This window comes from Leopardus geoffroyi, chromosome X (genome assembly GCF_018350155.1).
Source record: "Leopardus geoffroyi isolate Oge1 chromosome X, O.geoffroyi_Oge1_pat1.0, whole genome shotgun sequence".
Taxonomy (NCBI): domain Eukaryota; kingdom Metazoa; phylum Chordata; class Mammalia; order Carnivora; family Felidae; genus Leopardus; species Leopardus geoffroyi.
In genome coordinates, this window is record NC_059343.1 from 61,288,184 (window position 1) to 61,308,766 (window position 20,583).

The 20,583-nt window shown below is 38.6% G+C and overlaps 1 pseudogene; it reads left to right on the plus strand.

Annotated features, from left to right (window-relative positions):
* The first annotated feature begins 3,168 nt into the window (after positions 1 to 3,168).
* LOC123594843 lies at positions 3,169 to 4,483 on the plus strand (annotated as a pseudogene).
* Positions 4,484 to 20,583: the final 16,100 nt, after the last annotated feature.

The following is a 20,583-nucleotide window of genomic DNA, read 5'->3' on the forward strand; positions in this document are numbered from 1 at the left end:
CTATGAAAGTTGAAAACAACCACAAGAAAAAAAATTGGAAAGACCACAAATACTTGGAAGTTAAAGAACATCCTACTAAAGAATGTATGGGTTAACCAAGAAATTGAAGAGGAAATAAATAGGTACATGAAAGCTAATAAAAATGAAAATATGACAGTCCAAAAACTCCAGGATGCAGACTGGGATGCAGATGGTCATAAGAAGGAAGCATATAGCAATTCAGGCCCTTCCTAAAGAAGAAAGGTCTCAAATACATAACCTAATCTTAGACGTAAAGGAGCTGGAAAAAGAACAACAAACAAAGCCCAAAACAAGCGGAAGAAGGGAAATAATAAAGATTAGAGCAGAAATCAATGATATTGAAATTTTAAAAAAATACAGAAGAGATCAGTGAAACTAGGAGCTGTTTCTTTAAAGAATTAACAAAATTGATAAGCCCTTAGCCAATTGATCAAAAAAAAAAAAGGAAAGGACACAAATAAATAAAATCATTAGTGAAAGAGGAGAGATCACAACCAACACCACAGAAATACAAACAATCATAAGAGAATATTATGAGAAATTATATGCCAACAATTTGGACAATCTGGAAGAAATGGACGAATTCTTAGAAACATATAAACCACCAAAACTAAAACAGGAAGAAATAGAAAATTTGAACAGACACATAACCAGGAAAAGTATTGAATCAGTAATCAAATATCTCCCCACAAAGAAGAGTCCAGAGCCTCATGGCTTCCCAGGGGAATTCTACCAGATATTTAAAGAAGAGTTAATACCTATTCTTTTGAAACCATTCCAAAAAACATAAATGGAAGGAAAACTTCCAATCTCATTCTATGAGGCCGTACTACCCTGATTCCAAAACCAGACAAAGGCCCCACTAAAAAGGAGAATGACGGACCAACTTCTTTTTAAACATGGATGCAAGAATTCTCAACAAGATACTAACAAATTGAATCCAAAAATACATTAAAAAATTATTCACCATGATCAAATGAGATTTATTCCTGGGTCACAAGGGTGGTTCAATATCTGCAAATCAACGTTATACACCACATCAATAAGAGAAAGAATAAAAACCATATGATCTGCTCGATATATGCAGAAAAAGTGTTTGACAAAATACAGCATTCTTTCTTGAAAAAAACTCTCAAGGAAGTAGGGATAGAAGGAGCATACCTCAACATTATAATGTCTATATATGAAAAACCCACAACTAATATCATCCACAATGGGGAAAAACTGAGAGCTTTCCCCCTAAGATCAGGAACACGACAAGGATGTCCACTCTCATCATTGTTGTTCAACAATAAAACTGGAAGTCCTAGCTTCAGCTATCAGACAACAAAAAGAACTAAAAGGCATACAATTTGGCAAGGAAGAAGTCAAACTTTCACTCTTCATGGATGACATGATACTGTACGTGGGAAACCTGAAAGAGTCCATCAAAAAACTGCTAGAACTGATACATGAATTCAGCAAAGTCCCAGGTTATAAAATCAACATACAGAAATCTGTTGCATTACTATACACCAATAATGAAGCAGCAAAAAAAGATATAAAGTAATCAATCCCATTTACAATTGCACCAAAAACCATAAGATACCTAGGAATAACCCTAACTAAAGGAGGTAAAAGATCTGTATGCTTAAAACTATAGAATGTTTATGAAAGAAATTGAAGAAGACACAAAGATATGGAAAAATATTCCATGCTCATGGATTAAAAAAAACAAATATTGTTAAAATGTCGATACTTCCCCAAGCAATATACATATAGAATGCACTCCCTATCAAAATGACATGAGCACTCTTTACAGAGCTAAGAAAAACAATGCTAAAATTTGTGTGGAACCAGAAAAGACCACGAGTAGCCAAAGTAATGTTGAAAAAGAAAACCAAAGCTGGAGGCATCACAATTCCAGACTTCAAGCTGTATTACAAACCTGGAATCATCAAGACAGTATGGTACTGGCACAAAAACAGGCACATATATGAATAGAATAAAATAGAGAACCCAAAAATGGACCCACAAATGTATGGCAAACTAGTCTTCAACAAAGCAGGAAAGACTATCCAATGGAAATAAGACAGTCTCTTTAGCAAATGGTGTTGTGAAAAATGGACAGCGACATGCAGAAGAATGAACCTGGAACCCTTTTTTATACCATACACAAAAATAAATTCAAAATAGATAAAAGACCTAAATGTAAGATAGGAAACCACCAAAGCCCTACAGGACAAAACAGGCAGCAACCTCTTTGATCTTGGCTGCAGCAACTTCTTACTTAACATGTCTACAGAGGCAAGGGAAACAAAAATAAAAATGAACATTGGGACCTCATCAAAATCAAAAGCTTCTGCACAGCAAACAACCAACAAAACTAAACAGCAACCAACGGAATGAGAGAAGATATTTGCAAATGACATATCAAGTAAAGGGATAGCATCCAAAATTTATAAAGTCGTTATCAAACTCAACACCCCAAAAACAAATAATCCAGTGAAGAAATGGGCAGAGGATATGAATAGACACTTTTCCATGAAAACATCCAGATGACTAACAGACACATGAAAAGATGCTCAAAATCACTCATCAGCAGAGAAATACAAATCAAAACCACAATGGGATACCACGTCACACCTCTCAGAATGGCTAAAATTAACAACTCAGCAAACAACAGACGTTGGCAAGGATGTGGAGAAAGGGGAACCTTCTTACACTATTGGTGGGAATACAAACTGGTGTAGCCACTCTGGAAAACAGTATGGAGTTTCCTCAAAAAATGGAAAATGGGACTACCCTATGACCCAGCAATTGCATTACTAGGTATTTATCCAAACGATACAAAAAAAAAAAACACAAAAAACAACACCCCATTGTTTATAGCAGTGCTATCACCAATAGCCAAATTATGCAACAAGCCCAAATGTCCATCAATGATGAATGGATAAAGTAGATGTGGTATAGATTCTGGCACAGGTCGGTGGGCACAGCTAGCGGGTCCTGAGGTGGAAAGGGGGGTGAAGCTCTGTTCACCCCCATACCCCTCCCCCTCAGGTGCAAGCGTCACCCCTTTGCCAGCCAGGCCAACCCGGCTGAACTATCCACTGCAGCACAAGGGGAAGGGGGGGCGGCTCCAGGCGACCCCAGCAGACCCCCATCATGGGCGGCCAGAGTTCCAAGGCTCCCTGGGGCAAGGTGACCACCAAGGAGGCAGCTGGCACTTCCCCTGCTAAGGTAAAGTGACAGGAGAATGGCCACGTGAAAAGCAATGGAAACTTATCCCCCAAGGGCGAAGGGGAATCGCCCTCCATGAACGGAACAGAGGAGGCAGCCAGGAGCCACTGGCGATGCCATTGAGCCAGCACCCCCTAGCCAGGGCGTTGAGGTCAAGGGGGATGCCCCCACCAAGGAGACCCCCAAGAAGAAGAAGAAATTCTCTTTCAAGAAGTCTTTCAAATTGAGGGGTCTGTCCTTCAAGAGAAATGGGAACGAGGGTGGGGGTGATACATGACTCCTCACCCAAAGAGGAAGAGCAGGAGCAGGGGGAGATCAGTGCCTGTGGCAAGGAAGGCACAGCTCAGGAAAGGGCCAGGAGCCCCAGGCCAAAGGGGCAGAGGCTGGTGTTGCCTCCAAAGGAGGAGACACAGAAAAAGAGGCAGGGCCTACAGAGCCATCCACTCCCTTGGGGCCGGATAGTGGCCCTACACCCACCAGTGAGCAGAATGAGTAGCTGGGTGAGGACAGGTAGGTGAGCTCTAAGCTGCAAAAATTGTGCTGTCCTTGTGAGGTCACTGCCTGGACCTGGTGCCCTGGCTGCCTTCCTCTGCCAAGAAAGGAAGGGGCTGTTGCCCCCTCCCATCCACGTTCCCTCTCCTTTTCCCTCCTGTGGATTCTCCCATCCTCCATTTGGCCTTTCTCTTAAGGTCAGTTGAAGATGGTCCGTTGCAGTTTCCCAAGTTAAGTTAGTGATGTGAAATGCTCCTGTCCCTGGCCTTACTTCTTCTGTCCCCACCCCTACAGAAGGCAATTGCTGGTTTTCTTCCCCAATTCTTTTCCAAGTAGGTTTTGTGTACTCTTTTCCCCAAATCCCTAAGCCAGATGTGGAGTACCTACACTCCCAAACCCTGAGGGTCCAGCCTCCCCCTCCACCCCCATTGAGTTTTTAGTCTCTTGTGCTGTGCCTAGTGGCACCTGGGCTGGGGAGGACACTGCCCCTGTCTAGGTTTTTATAAATGTCTTACTAAAATTCAAACCTCCAGCTTGTGAATCGACTGTGTCTCTTTTTTTGACTTGGTAAGCAAGTATTAGGCTTTGGGGTGTGGCAGGGAGGTCTGTAATGTGAAACAACTTCTGTTGTCTTCTTTTCCCCCTCCAAACCCCAGATTTGTACTTTTTTTCTAACTGCTAAAACCATTCATTTCCACGTGGTTTTAGTGTAACATTTGGAAAATGAATAAATGTCATCCCTTTAAAAGAAAAATAAGTGGCTTATATATATATATATATATATATATATATATATATAGTATATGTACATATGTAATATATGTATATATATAGTGTACGTACCTATGTAATATATGTACATATATACATATGTACAATGGAATATTACTCAGACATCTAAAATAATAAATTCTTGCCATTTGCAACAACATGGATGGAACTAGAGTTTATTATGTTAAGCAACATAAGTCTTTCAGAGAAAGTCAAATATCACATGATTTCACTCAGATGTGGAATTCAAGAAACACTACAGATGAACATAGGTGAAGGGAAGGAAAAATACAATAATATAAATCATAGAAGGAGGCAAACCATAAGAGAATATAAAATACAGAGAACAAACTAAGGGTTGCTGGAGGGAAAGAGGGTGGGGAGATGGGCCCCTTGGGTAATGGACATTAAGGAAGGCACTGGGTGTTATATGTAAGTGATGAATCACTAAATTCTAAATTCTACTCCTGAAACCAATACTACACTATATCTTAACTAACTGAATTTAAATAAAATAAAATAAAATAAAATAAAATAATTTATTTCAAAGACTAAAACTATGCAGAGATCTCAAACTTTGATCCTCTCATTAGAAGGACCTGCTGGTTTAGATAAGGCTGGTCACTGTAAAGGAAATAAAACTGTTAGTTTTTTTGGTTTGATGCACATATTTGTGAAGACTGAAGAAACCCAGATTGCTTTTTCTAAGAGAGAAAATCCATGGCCAAGGTGTATACATCCCACTTCACCACTCCCTCCCCCTTCTCTTTATTTGAAGACCTACTTAAAATCTTTTAGTAGGTATCAACAGGGACTTCTGAGCAGAGTCAAAAAATAAAAAGAATGGCATGGATAACTAACTGAACTATCATTTCTCAGTCAAGACAAAGAAGTAGGGGAATTGAGTACTGGAGCTTGTAGCTTTGACTTGTTAGCTAATGGGTGGGTAGTTGCAGAGAATAAGAAGAGTGAATTGAACTATCCACAATGTAGTGCTTTGATAGGCAGCCAGTTCACAATATTCAGAACTTGTAAATGCTTCTGTTTTGCCTGAGTGATGAAAGGGGAGGCCAGAAAAGTGTTTTGATTAGGAAAAGACATTATGTGCTTTTTTTAAAGTTTATTTATTTATATTTGAGAGAAACAGAAATGGTGTGAACAGGGGAGGGAGGAGGGGCAGAGAGACAGGGAGAGAGAATCCCAAGGAGACTCTGCACTGTCAGCAGAGCCTAATGCAGGACTCAAACTCATGAACCTGTGAGATCATGACCTGAGCTGAAACTAGGAGTTGGACACTTAACCAACTGAGCCACCTAGGTGCCCTTATACTTTATTTAATTATCTTAAATGCCTTTGTTTTTGTCAGATTTAATGAGGTACAATTGATAAATAAAATTTTAATATATTTAAAATATACATTGTCATTATACACACACACACACACACACACACACACACACGCTGTGAAAGGATCCCCACCATCATCTAGTCAATCATCACATCCATCACCTTGCACATTTGTGAGTAAGGTAGTTTCGTGAGAAAATTTAAGTTCTACTCTCTTAGAAACCTGAATTAGACATTTACACACCACTCTTGGATTTAAAAACTGTAACCAAGAGGGCTTAAATATCTGCTGATAAAGTCTTCTGGGTAAAGTCTAATATCTGGGTCTTATATGACCATGTCATAATGTGCTTAATGACAACAAGGAGTGCAGTGAGAATATACCATGTAGGAAATAGGTTCTATGGGGCTGATTTTACCAAATGAAGGTTGAAGTTGGGGTATCATTCATTAGACAAGTGTTTTTTGAGCACCTACTATGTGTAAAGCATTGTGCTATGCTATCTTATAGATCAATGAACTTTCACAAATATGGCAGATGCTATGGGGGATACATATTTCTGCCTTCAAAGAGGCTACAGTTTATTACGGGAGATAAGACATATACAAAAAAGAAATATATAAATATAAAAGTAACAGTGGTTTAGTGTCATGTTAATGGTACACATGACTATGAAATTTCAGAGATGAAGAAATAATTTCCTAACAGAATGATCATGGATGTTTTACAGAGGGATGGACAGGATTTCGTGTATGCATGTATTTGGATTTCTTTGAAAATGTGAAAAGAGACTATAAGGAGGATGACAGAGCATCTGTTCTTGGATTCTAGCAACAGTAGGTAGGGAATAGGTTTAAAATACATCAGAGTAATTTGGGGTAACATATGAAAAGCATCTTCCTGACTCTATGGACAGTAAGACACTGGAAGACACAAGAAAACTTAGAAAGTTTACAACATTTTAAAGTTGAAGATTAGGGGCGCCTGGGTGGCGCAGTCGGTTAAGCGTCCGACTTCAGCCAGGTCACGATCTCGCGGTCTGTGAGTTCGAGCCCCGCGTCAGGCTCTGGGTTGATGGCTCAGAGCCTGGAGCCTGTTTCCAATTCTGTGTCTCCCTCTCTCGCTGCCCCTTCCCCGTTCATGCTCTGTCTCTCTCTGTCCCCAAAATAAATAAACGTTGAAAAAAAAAATTTAAAAAAAAAAAATAAAGTTGAAGATTAGATAGTCATACAACTGTGATAGTTTAAAATGAGTATTTTGTACAAGCAGGTAAATGGTACTACCTCCTTGGATGTTTTCCATCAGCACAGTTATAACATGTTTGAAAGGGAATTCATCTTTTTTCCTTCACCACCCTAAACTAGCTCCTCCTCCTGAGTTATCTATCTCAGTGAATAACTGGACCATTCACCTGCTCAAGGTCAGAATCCTTGATACTCTTCTCTCTCCTTCACTTCCTACATCTAAAATGCCACTAAGTCCTGGCTATTCTAGCTCCAGAATCTCTCTTGAGTTTCCCCACTTCTCCCCAACCCCACTGCTACTTCCCTAGTTCAGTTCCCCATCATTTTTCCCTAAAGTACCATGTTAGTCTCCAAAGTGGTCTCACTGTTTACAAATGTAAGATAAAAGTTTCAAGGGAAACTCAAGAAGTGCTTTCATCTCCTTACCAGTGCATTTTACCACCATCCCCCAATATTATTGGAATTATCTTCCTAAGACACATGTCTAAACTTCGGCTCACTTCTTAATAATAATTTTTCCCTACAAAGGCCAAATATCATTTTAGTGCACATTCTTAGCTCAATCTATGATAATAAAAGTCTGATGACTTCTTTTTCTTATTTTTTTCTTTTTTTTTTTAATTTACATCCAAGTTAGTTATCATATCATGCAATAATGATTTCAGGAGTAGAATCCAGTGATGATTCATCCCTACATATAACAATCAATGCTCATCCCAACAAGTGTCTTCCTTAAAGCCCCTTGCCCATTTAGCCCATTCCTCACCCACAACCCCTCCAGCAACCCTCAGTTGTTCTCTATATTTAAGAGTCAAAGTCTGATGACTGAGTAATAGGGAGAACAAGCTGGAGAGAGAATTACAGGAATAGAAAAATTTGTTCAGAGCTTTATTTGTTCACTGAAGGTGAACTCAAAGGCTACTACAAGAATTAAAAGGTGAGAAGCTCTACCACCAATGTTACACTAAGAATCTATTTTCATTTAATACACATTTACTAAACCTTATGCAAGGGCCTTAATAGATGCTGTGGGAGATACAAAAGTGGGCAATTTGGTCAGTGCTATTTAGGAGCTTACAGTCTAGTATGACATAGATAAGGAAAAAAATCACAATGAGTACAAGCTTGAGTAACTAACTAGAAGGATAACTGGTGCCTTAGTAGAGGTAATAAAAAAAAATCCATGTTTTTTTTTATTGGACCACTTGACTTTATTGTTAGAGTCCATGGATTGTAACATGCCTTAAATGTTACACATTATTTAGTTATTCTTGCTAAGTTTTTATTTAAATTCCAGCTACTTAACATATAGTGTCATATCAGTTTCAGGTGTTCACTTTGTTTATTTTAACAGTTCTCAAAATGTGTGAATGAGTATAAATGGGGTATGTTGGATTGGAAAATAAAAGACCACTTTATTTTTTTTTTCTTCCAAGATGTTATTTAAATTCAAGTTAGTTAACATATAGTGTAGTATTGGTTTCAGGAGTAGAATTTAGTGATTCATCACTTATATTTAACACCCAGTGCTCATCACAAGTGCCCTCCTTAATGGACATTACCCATTGGGCCCATCCCCCCACCCACCTTCCCTCCAGCAACTCTGTTTGTTTTCTATATTTAAGACTCTCTTATGGTCTGCCTCCCTCTGTGTTTTTATCTTATTTTATTTTTCCTTCCTTCCCCCTATGTTCATCTGTTTTGTTTCTTAAATTCCACATATGAGTGCAATCATGTGATATTTGACTTTCTTTGACTTAGGTGTTAGCATAATAGACTCTAGTTCCATCCACATTGTTGCAAATGGCAAGAATTCATTGTTTTTGATGGCCAAGTATTATTCCATTGTGTGTGTGTGTGTGTGTGTGTGTGTGTGTAATATATACACACTATTGGCTATTGTTGATTGTGATGTTATAAACATTGGGGTGTATGTGTCCCTTTGAATCAGTATTTTTGTATCTTTTGGATAAATACGTAGTAGTGCAGGGGCGCCTGGGTGGCTCAGCTGATTGAGCATCTGACTTCTGCTCAGATCGTGATCTCGCAGTTCACGTGTTCAGCCCAACATTGGGCTCTGTGCTGACAGCTCAGAGCCTAAAGACTGCTTTGGATTCTGTGTCTTCCTCTCTCTCTGCCCCTCCCCTGCTTGCACTCTGTCTCTTTCTCAAAAATAAATAAATATTAAAAAAAAATTAAAAACACCTAGTAGTGCAATTGCTGGGTCAGAGGGTAGTTTTACTTTTAACTTTTTGAGAAATTTCCATACTGTTTTCCAGAGTGGCTGTACCAGTTTCCATTCCAACCAACAGTCTAAGAGGGTTCCCCTATCTCTGCATGCTTGCCAACATCTGTTGTTTTGTGAGTTGTTAAATTTAGCCATTTAAGACAGCTTTATTCTTAAGGCTAGCTGTGACATTCAACTTTTTATATTAAGGAATTCAATATATTTTCACATATAGTTTCACCCTCTTATGTCATTTATTCAGGTACAAAGAGATAGACATTATCCAGAGTATGCAATAAAGTCATATTTCCAAAGTCCCTCAACAACAAATAGTAGAAACAGGACTGTAATGTAGGTTCTCTAATCCCCACTCTAATCTCCTCTAGTTTAAACTCCTCTCCTTCCCAAGATTATACGTAGAAAATGTTAAGTAAAATCTTCTCTATTCAGTACTGTTAACTATGATTCATTTATTACATTTTTGTTCACTTCAAATCTTAGTCCCTGGAAATATCTTAAAGGCATTGCATTAGAATTTACTGGAGATGGAATCTTTTTTTTTTTTTTAATTTTTTTTCAACGTTTATTTATTTTTGGGACAGAGAGAGACAGAGCATGAACGGGGGAGGGGCAGAGAGAGAGGGAGACACAGAATCGGAAACAGGCTCCAGGCTCTGAGCCATCAGCCCAGAGCCCGACGCAGGGCTCAAACTCACGGACCGCGAGATCGTGACCTGGCTGAAGTCGGACGCTTAACCAACTGCGCCACCCAGGCACCCCTGGAGATGGAATCTTAAGTATAGACAGACTTGGCAGGGTCTGCAGACTGAATTCCCAGTAATTTGTATGGAACCAGAAAAGACTCTGAATAGCCAAAGCAATCTTGAAAAAGAAAATCAAAGCAGGAGGCATCACAATCCCGGACTTCAAGCTATACTACAAAGCTGTAATCATCAAGGCATTATGGTACTGGCACAAGAACAGACACTCAGATCAGTGGAACAGAATAGAGAACCCAGAAATGGACCCACAAACTTATGGCCAACTAATCTTTGACAAAGCAGGAAAGAACAGCCAATGGAATAAAGACAGTCTCTGCAGCAAGTGGTGCTGGGAAAAGTGGACAGCGACATGACGAAGAATGAACCTGGACCACTTTCTTACACCATATGCAAAAATAAACTCAAAATGGATGAAAGACCTCAATGTAAGACAGTAAGCCATCAAAATCCTCGAGGAGAAAGCAGGCAAAAGCCTCTCTGATCTTGGTCACAGAAACTTCTTACTCAACACGTCTCTGGAGGCAAGGGAAACAAAAGCAAAAATGAACTATTGGGACCTCATCAAAATAAAAAGAGCTCAAATGTCCATCAATGGATGAATGGATAAAGAAGAAGTAGTATATATACAATGGAGTGTTACTCGGCAATTAAAAAGAATGAAACCTTGCCATTTGCAACTACGCGGATGGAACTGGAGGGTATTATGCTAAATGAAATTAGTCAGTCAGAGAAAGACAAAAATCATATGACTTCACTCATATGAGGACTTTAAGAGACAAAACAGATGAACATAAGGGAAGGAGAACAAAAATAATATAAAAATAGGGAGGGGGACAAAACAGAAGAGACTCGTAAATATGGAGAACAAACTGAGGGTTGCTGGAAGGGTTGTGGGAGGGGCTATGGGCTAAATGGGTAAGGGGCATTAAGGAATCTACTCCTGAATTCATTGTTTCACTATATGCTAACTAATTTGGATGTAAATTTTTAAAAATAAAAAGTAAAATTAAAAAAAAGAAAACAAGTAAAACACACACACACTCAAAAGAAAGTAGTGGGGTATATTCCGTGTCTTCATTCAGATAACAGAGGAGGATGAGCTTCAAATTGCCAAAAAGTTATTTATTATGAATAATCTAAATATTTAGTGCTATAATAGAAGAACACTTACTCTTGTTCTGCAAAATATGAGGAGGCCATGCAAAAGTGAGAAAATGTAGGACTCAGGATGAGAAGTCCTTGTTTCTCTAAGCTTTATCATTCTCTTATTCCTTTATTTAGATATGCATACAGCAAATACTTATTAAGAGACTACATTGTGTTAGTTACTGGAGATACAATGGTGAACATTACTGTGTGACTATAGGTAAATTACCTCTCTTGAGCCCACATTTTTTCATCTATAAAAATGAGAGGCTGGCAAAAAAAAAATGTCCCTAACTTACAAGGGAAGATCCATGAGGCTAGCTGCAGATTTCTTAACAGAAACATTTCAGGTCAAAAGAGAGTGGCAAGATATAGACAAAGTGCTGAAAGAGAAAAATCTCAGCCAAGAATACTCTATCCAGCAAGGCTATCATTCAGAATAGAAGGAAAGATACGGAGTTTCCCAGACAAAAACTAAAGGCGTTTGTGACCACTAAACCAGCCCTGCAAGAAATTTTAAAGGGAACTCTTTGAGTGAGAAATAAAGACTAAAAGTGACAAAAACTAGAAAGGAGTAGAGAAAGGTTCAGAAACAACACAAAACAAGTACTAAGATAGCACTAAATACATATATATCAATAATTACTCTGATTGTAAATGGACTAAACACTTCAATCAAAAGACACAGGGTGTCAGAATGGATTTAAAAAAACAAGAGCCATCTATCTGTTGCCTACAAGAGATTCATTTTATACATAAAGACACCTGCGGATTGAAAGTGAGGGGATGGAGAAATATTTATCATGGAAATGGACATCAAAAGAAAGCCAGAGTAGCAATACTTATATCAGACAAAGTAGACTTTAAAACAAAAACTGTAACAAGATGAAGAAGGGCACTATATGATAATAAAAGGGACAATCCAAGAAGATCTAATAATTGCATATTTTTATGCACTCAACTTGAAACACCCAAATATATAAAACAATAATAAACATAAAGTAACTCATTGATAATAATACAGTAAGAGTAGGGGAGTGTAACTTCCCACTTACATCAATGGACAGATCATATAAGCAGAAAATCAACAAGAAACAGTGGCTTTGAGTGACACACTGTACCAGATGAACTTAACAGATATATTCAGAACATTCCATCCTAAAACAGAATACACATTTTTTTCAAGTGCACATGGGACATTCTCAGAATAGATCACATACAAGGTCACCAAACAGGCCTCAACAAGTACAGAGATTGAGATCATACCATGCATATTTTCTGACCACAGTGCTATGAAACTTGATCAGCAACAAGAAAAAAAATGGAAAGACCACAAATTATGGAGGTTACACAACATTCTACTAAACAGTGAATGGGTCAGCCAGGAAATAAAGGAAGAAATTTAAAAAAAATACATGGAAACATGAAAATGAAAACACAATGGTCAAAAATATTGGGGATGCAGCAAAAGCAGTCATCAGAGGGAGGTATATAGCAATAAAGGCCTATTTCCAAAAAGCAAGAAAAATCCCAATTACACATCCCACACTTACACCTAAGGAGCTAGAAGAAGAACAACAAAGAAGTCTGAAAGGAGAAGAAGGAAAATAATAAAGATTAGAGCAGAAATAAAATGATACAAAAACTAAAAAACAATAGAACAGACAAATGAAACCAGGAGATGGTTCCTTGAAAAAAAATTGATGAAATTGATAAACACCTAGCCAGACATATCAAAAAGAAAAAAGAAAGGACCCAAATAAATAAAATCACAAATGAGAATAGAGAAATAACAACCAACACTACAGAAATCCAAACAATTATGAGAACTTTATAAAATACTTTATGCCAACAAACTGGACAACCTGGAAGAAATGGATGAACTTTTAGAAATGTATAAACTATCAAAACTGAAACAAGATGAAATAGAAAACTTGAACAGATTGATAAACAGCAAAGAAGTTGAATCAGTGATAAAAAAAAATCTTCCAATAAAAGGGCCAGATGACTTCATATGTGGATTATACCAAATATTTAATGTTTATTTATTCATTTTTTGGAGAGAGAAAGAGTGTCTGAGCAGGGGATGGGCACAAAGAGGGAGACACAGAATCTGAAGCAGGCTCCAGGCTCTGAACTCTCAGTACAGAGCCTGATGCGGGGCTTGAACTCATGAAGTGTGAGATCATGACTGAGCTGAAGTCGGCTGCTGAACTGACTGAGCCACCTAGGCACCCCTATACCAAACATTTAAATAAGAGTTAATATGTATCCTTCTCAAACTATTTCAAAAAAGCAGAAGAGGAAGAAAACTTCCAAATTCATTCTATGAGGCCAGTATTATCCCTGATACCAAAACCAAAGACTCCACTAAAAAAAAAAAAAAAAAAAAAAAAAAGAGGAACTACAGGCCAATATCTCTGATGACATGGATGCAAAAATTCTAAATAGAATACTAGGAAAACAAACCAAACAGTACATGAAAGGAATCATTCTCCATGATCAAGTGGGATTTATTCCTGGGCTGCAAGTATGGTTGAATATTCATAAATCAATCAATGTGACACACCACATCAATAAGGCAATGATAGGAACCATATTATCCTTTCAATAAATGCAGAAAAAAACATTTAACAAAAGTACAAATTCATTCATGATCAAAACCCTCTAACAAAGTCTGGTTAGAGGGAACATAACTCAACATAATAAAGACCATACACGAAAAGCTCACAGCTAATATCATCCTCCATAGGCAATAACTGAGAGCCTTTCCTCTACATTCAGGAACAAGACAGAGGTGTCCACTCCCACCACTGTTATTTATCATAATACCTGAAGTCCTAGCTACAACACTCAGACAACAAAAAAGAAATAAAAGGCATCCAATATGACGGGGAAGATGTCAAAATTTCACCATTTGCAATTGACATGATACTCTATATAGAAAACTCAAAAACTCCATCAACAATTGCTAGAACTGATACATGAATTCAGTAAAGTGCCAGGATACAAAATCAACGTACAGAAATCTGTTGCATTTCTGTACACCAATAATGAAGCAGCAGAAAGAGAAATCAAGGAATCAATACCATTTACACATGCATCAAAAACCCTAAGATAATTAGGAATAAACCTAACCAAAGAGGTGAAACACCTATATCTGAAAACTACAAAACACTGATGAAAGAAATTGAAGATTCACAAAGAAATGGAAAGATATCCCATGCTCATGGATGTCTATTGTTAAAATATTGTTAAAATGTCTATATTACCCAAAGCAGTCTACACATTTAATGCAATCTCTATCGAAATACCAACAGCATTTTCCACACAGCAAGAACGAACAATCCGAAAATTTGTATGGAACCACCAAAAAACAAGAATAGCCACAGCAACCTTGAAAAAGAAAAGCAAAGCTGGAGGCATCACAATTCCAGACTTCAAGTTATATTACAAAGCTGTAGTGATGAAAACAATATAGTATTGGCACAAAAATAGACACATAGGTTACTAAAACAGAATAGAAATCCCAGAAATGAACACACAACTATATCATTAATTAAGCTTCAGGAAAGCAGGAAATAATATCCAATGGAAAGAGTTTCTTCAACAAAGGATGTTGGGAAAACTAGACAGCATCATGCAAAAGAATGAAACTGGACCACTTTCTTACACTATACACAAAAAGAAACTCAAAATGAATGAAAGACCTAAATGTGAGATAGGGAAACCATTACAACTGTAGAGGAGAACACAAGCAGTAACCTCTCTGAAATCAGTTGTAGCGGGGAGCCTGAGTGGCTCAGTTGGTTGAGCGTCTGACCAGCTCAGGTCATGATCTCACACTCTGTGAGTTCAAGCCCCACATCGGGCTATGTGCTGGCAGCTCAGAGCCTGGAGCCTGCTTCGGATTCTGTGTCTCCCTTTCTCTCTGCCCCTCCCCTGCTTGTGTTCTGTCTCTCTCTGTTTCAAAAATGAATTAAAAAAAATTTTAGAAAATAAAATCAGTTGTAGCAACTTCTTACTAGATATGTATCCTGGGGTAAGGGAAATAAAAGCAAAAATAAACTATTGGGACTTCATAAAGATAAAAAAAATTCTGCACAGTGAAGGAAACAATCAGCAAAACTAAAAGGCAACCTACAGAATGGGACAAGATGTTTGCAAATGGTATATCTGATAAAGGGCTAGTATCCAAAATATATAAAGAATGTAGAAAATTCAACACACCAAAAACAAATAATCCAATTTAAAAATGTGTGAAAGACGTGAACAAAATTTCTCCAAAGAAGACACACTGATGGCCCACACACATACGAAAAGATTCTCAAAATCACTCATTATCATGGAAATAAAAATCAAAACTAAAATGAGATATCACTTCACACCAGTCAGAATGGCTAAAATTAACAACACAAGAAACAACAGGTTTTGGTGAGAATGCAGAGAAAGGGGAACCCTCTTGCACTGTTGGTGGGAATGCAAACTGGTGCAACCACTGTGGAAAACAGTATGGAGATTCTTCAAAAAGTTAAAAATAGAAGTACCCTATGATCCAGCAATTGCACTACTAGTTATTTACCCAAAGAATACAAAAATACTACTTTGAAGTGAAACATGCAAACTGATGTTTATAGCAGCATTATCAACAATAGTCAAATTACAGAAAGAGTCCAAATGTGCATCGACTGATGAATGGATAAAGAAGAGGTGGTATGTATATATAATGGAATATTATTCAGTAATAAAAAAGAATGGAAACCACGAGGCGGAAGATGGCAGCTTAGGAGGATGCTGGGCTCACTGTGTCCTGAGGATCACTTAGATTCCACCCACACCTGCCTAATAACTCAGAAAACCACCAGAAGACTAGCAGAACAGATTCTCCAGAGCCAAGCATAGACAAGAGGCCCACGGAAGATGGTAGGAAGGGCGGAGATACAGTGTGCACTAAACGGACTGGTGGGAGGGAGCCGGGGTGGAGGGACAGCCTGCGGGCAAAACAGAGCCCCAAGTCTGGCATCCAAAAGCCGAGGGAATGGACAGAGTGTGTTCTGACAGCAAGAGGGACTTAACATCTGGAAGGTTATAAGTTAACAGCTCTCCTTGGAGAGTGGGAGGGCTGGAGGACAACGGGAGGGAGAGTTGTTGAGACCCGGACAACAGAGCTCAACTTGGCGGGGAACAGAGGCACTGGACAGTGCCATCTCCCTCGCCCATCCCCTGGCCAAAATCCCAAAGGGAACCAGTTTCCGTCAGGGAAATTGCTTGCACGCACAAACACCCAACGCTGTGCTTCTGCGGATCCATCCCTCCGGTGGCAGGTCTGACTCCCTCCCGGTGCTGCAGGGCCCCTCCCAAAGCAGATCACTGAAGGAAAAGTGAGCTGAGCCTGCCCCTCTCGCCCACGTGCACCTTGCCGATCCACCCCAGCTAATACGCCAGATCCCCAGCACCACAAGCCTGGCAATGGGTGGGTAGCCCAGACGGGCCACAACACCCCACAGTGAATCCTGCCCCTTGGAGAGGGGAAGAGAAGGTACACACCAGTCTGATGGTGGCCCCAGTGGTGGGCTGGGGGCAGACATCAGGTCTGACTGCGGCCTCGCCTACCAATGCAAGTTGTTCAGACAGCATAGGGGAAGTGCCCTGCAGTTCCGCACCACTCCAGGGACTATCCAAAATAACGAAACGGAAGAATTCCCCTCAAAAAAAACCTCCAGGAAATAACAACAGCTAACGAACTGATCAAAAACGATTTAAACAATATAACAGAAAGTGAATTTAGAATAATAGTCATAAAATTAATCACTGGGCTTGAAAACAGTATAAAGGACAGCAGAGAATCTATTGCTACAGAGATCAAAGGACTAAGGAACAGCCAGGAGGAGCTAAAAAATGCTATTAATGAGCTGCAAAATAAAATGGAGATGACCACATCTTGGATTGAAGAGGCAGAGGAGAGAATAGGTGAACTAGAAGATAAAATTATGGAAAAAGAAGAAGCTGAGAAAAAGAGAGATAAAAACAAATCCAGGAGTATGAGGGGAAAATTAGAGAACTAAGTGATGCACTAAAGAGAAATAATCTTCACATAATTGGTATTCCAGAGGAGGAAGAGAGAGGGAAAGGTGCTGAAGGGGTACTTGAAGAAATAATAGCTGAGAACTTCCCTGAACTGGGGAAGGAAAAAGGCATTGAAATCCAAGAGGTACAGAGAACTCCCTTCAGACGGAACTTGAATCACTCTTCTGCACGACATATCAGAGTGAAACTGGCAAAATACAAGGATAAAGAGAAAATTCTGAAAGCAGCTAGGGATAAATGTGCTCTAACATATAAAGGGAGACCAATAAGACAAGTGACAGATCTCTCTACTGAAACTTGACAGGCCAGAAAGGAATGGCAGGAAATCTTCCATGTGATGAACAGAAAAATATGCAGCCGAGAATCCTTTATCCAGCAAGTCTGTCATTTAGAATAGAGGGAGAGATAAAGGTCTTCTCAAACAAACAAAAACTGAAGGAATTGATCACCACTAAACCAGCCCTACAAGAGATCCTAAGGGGGATCCCCTGAGACAAAGTACCAGAGACATCGCTACAAGCATGAAACCTACAGACATCACAATGACTCTAAACCCGTATCTTTCTATAATAACACTGAATGTAAATGGACTAAATCCGCCAACCAAAAGACATAGGGTATCAGAATGGATAAAAAAAAACAAGACCCATCTATTTGCTGTCTACAAGAGACTCATTTTAGACCTGAGGACACCTTCAGATTGAAAGTGAGGGGATGGAGAACTATTTATCATGCCACTGGAAGTCAAAAGAAAGCTGGAGTAGCCATACTTATATCAGACAAACTAGACTTTAAGTTAAAGGCTGTAACAAGAGACGAAGAAGGGCATTATATAATAATTACAGGGTCTATCCATCAAGAAGAACTCACAATTATAAATGTCTATGTGCCAAATACGGGAGCCCCCAAATATATAAAACAGTTACTCACAAATGTAAGCAACCTTATTGATAAGAATGTGGTAATTTCAGGGGACATTAATACCCCACTTACAACAATGGATAGATCATCTAGACACACGGTCAAAAAAGAAACAAGGGCCCTGAATGAGACATTGGATCATTGGACTTGACAGATATATTTAGAACTCTGCATCCCAAAGCAACAGAATATACTTTCTTCTCGAGTGCACATGGAACATTCTCCAAGATAGATCACATCCTCGGTCACAAAACAGCCCTTCACAAGTATACAAGAATTGAGATCATACCATGCATACTTTCGGACCACAATGCTATGAAGCTTGAAATCAACCACAGAAAAAAGTCTGGAAAACCTCCAAAAGCACGGAGGTTAAAGAATACACTTCTAAAGAATGAATGGGTCAACCAGGCAATGAGAGAAGAAATTAAAAAATATACAGAAACAAACGAAAATGAAAATACAACAATCCAAACGCTTTGGGATGCAGAAAAGGCAGTCCTGAGAGGAAAATACATTGCCATCCAGGCCTATCTCAAGAAACAAGAAAAATCCCAAATACAAAATCTAACAGCACACCTAAAGGAAATAGAAGCAGAACAGCAAAGACACCCCAAACCCAGCAGAAGAAGAGAAATAATAAAGATCAGAGCAGAAATAAGCAATATAGAATCTAAAAAAACTGTAGAGCAGATCAACGAAACCAAGAGTTGGTTTTTTGAAAAAATAAACAAAATTGATAAATCTCTAGCCAGGCTTCTCAAAAAGAAAAGGGAGATGGCCCAAATAGATAAAATCATGAATGAAAATGGAATTATTACAACCAATCCCTCAGAGATACAAGCAATTCTCAGGGAATACTATGAAAAATTATATGCCAACAAACTGGACAACCTGGAAGAAATGGACAAATTCCTAAACACCCACACACTTCCAAAACTCAATCAGGAGGAAATAGAAAGGTTGAACAGACCCATAACCAGTGAAGAAGTTGAATCAGTTATCAAAATCTCCCAACAAATCAGAGTCCAGGACCAGATGGCTTCCCAGGGGAATTCTACCAGACATTTAAAGCAAAGATAATACCTATCCTTCTCAAGCTATTCCAAAAAATAGAAAGGGAAGGAAAACTTCCGGACTCATTCTATGAAGCCAGTATTACTTTGATTCCTAAAGCAGAGAGAGACCCAGTAAAAAAAAGAACTACAGGCCAATATCCCTGATGAATATGGATGCAAAAATTCTCAATAAGATATTAGCAAATTGAATTCAACAGCATATAAAAAGAATTATTCACCATGATCAAGTGGGATTCATTCCTGGGATGCAGGGCTGGTTCAACATTTGCAAATCAATCAACGTGATCCATCACATTAATAAAAGAAAAGAAAAGAACCATATGATCCTGTCAATCGATGCAGAAAAGGCCTTTGACAAAATTCAGCACCCTTTCTTAATAAAAACCCTTGAGAAAGTCGGGATAGAAGGGACATATTAAACATCATCAAAGCCATTTATGAAAAGCCCACAGCTAATATCATCCTCAATGGGGAAAAACTGAGAGCTTTCCCCGAGATCAGGAACACGACAGGGATGTCCACTCTCACTGCTGTTGTTTAACATAGTGTTGGAAGTTCTAGCATCAGCAATCAGACAACAAAAGGAAATCAAAGGCATCAAAATTGGCAAAGATGAAGTCAAGCTTTCGCTTTTTGCAGATGACATGATATTATACATGGAAAATCCGATAGACTCCACCAAAAGTCTGCTAGAATTGATCCATGAATTCAGCAAAGTTGCAGGATACAAAATCCATGTACAGAAATCAGTTGCATTCTTATACACTAACAATGAAGCAACAGAAAGACAAATAAAGAAACTGATCCCATTCACAATTGCACCAAGAAGCATGAAATACCTAGGAATCAATCTAACCCAAGATGTAAAAGATCTGTATGCTGAAAACTATAGAAAGCTTATGAAAGAAATTGAAGAAGATATAAAGAAATGGAAAAACATTCCATGCTCATGGGTTGGAAGAATAAATATTGTTAAAATGTCAATACTCCCCAAAGCTATCTACACATTCAATGCAATCCCAAACAAAATTGCACCAGCATTCTTCTTGAAGCTAGAACAAGCAATCCTAAAACTCATATGGAACCACAAAAGGCCCCGAATAGCCAAAGGAATTTTGAAGAAGAAGACCAAAGCACGAGGCATCACAATCCCAGACTTTAGCCTCTACTACAAAGCTGTCATCATCAAGACAGCATGGGATTGGCACAAAAACAGACACATAGACCAATGGAATAGAATAGA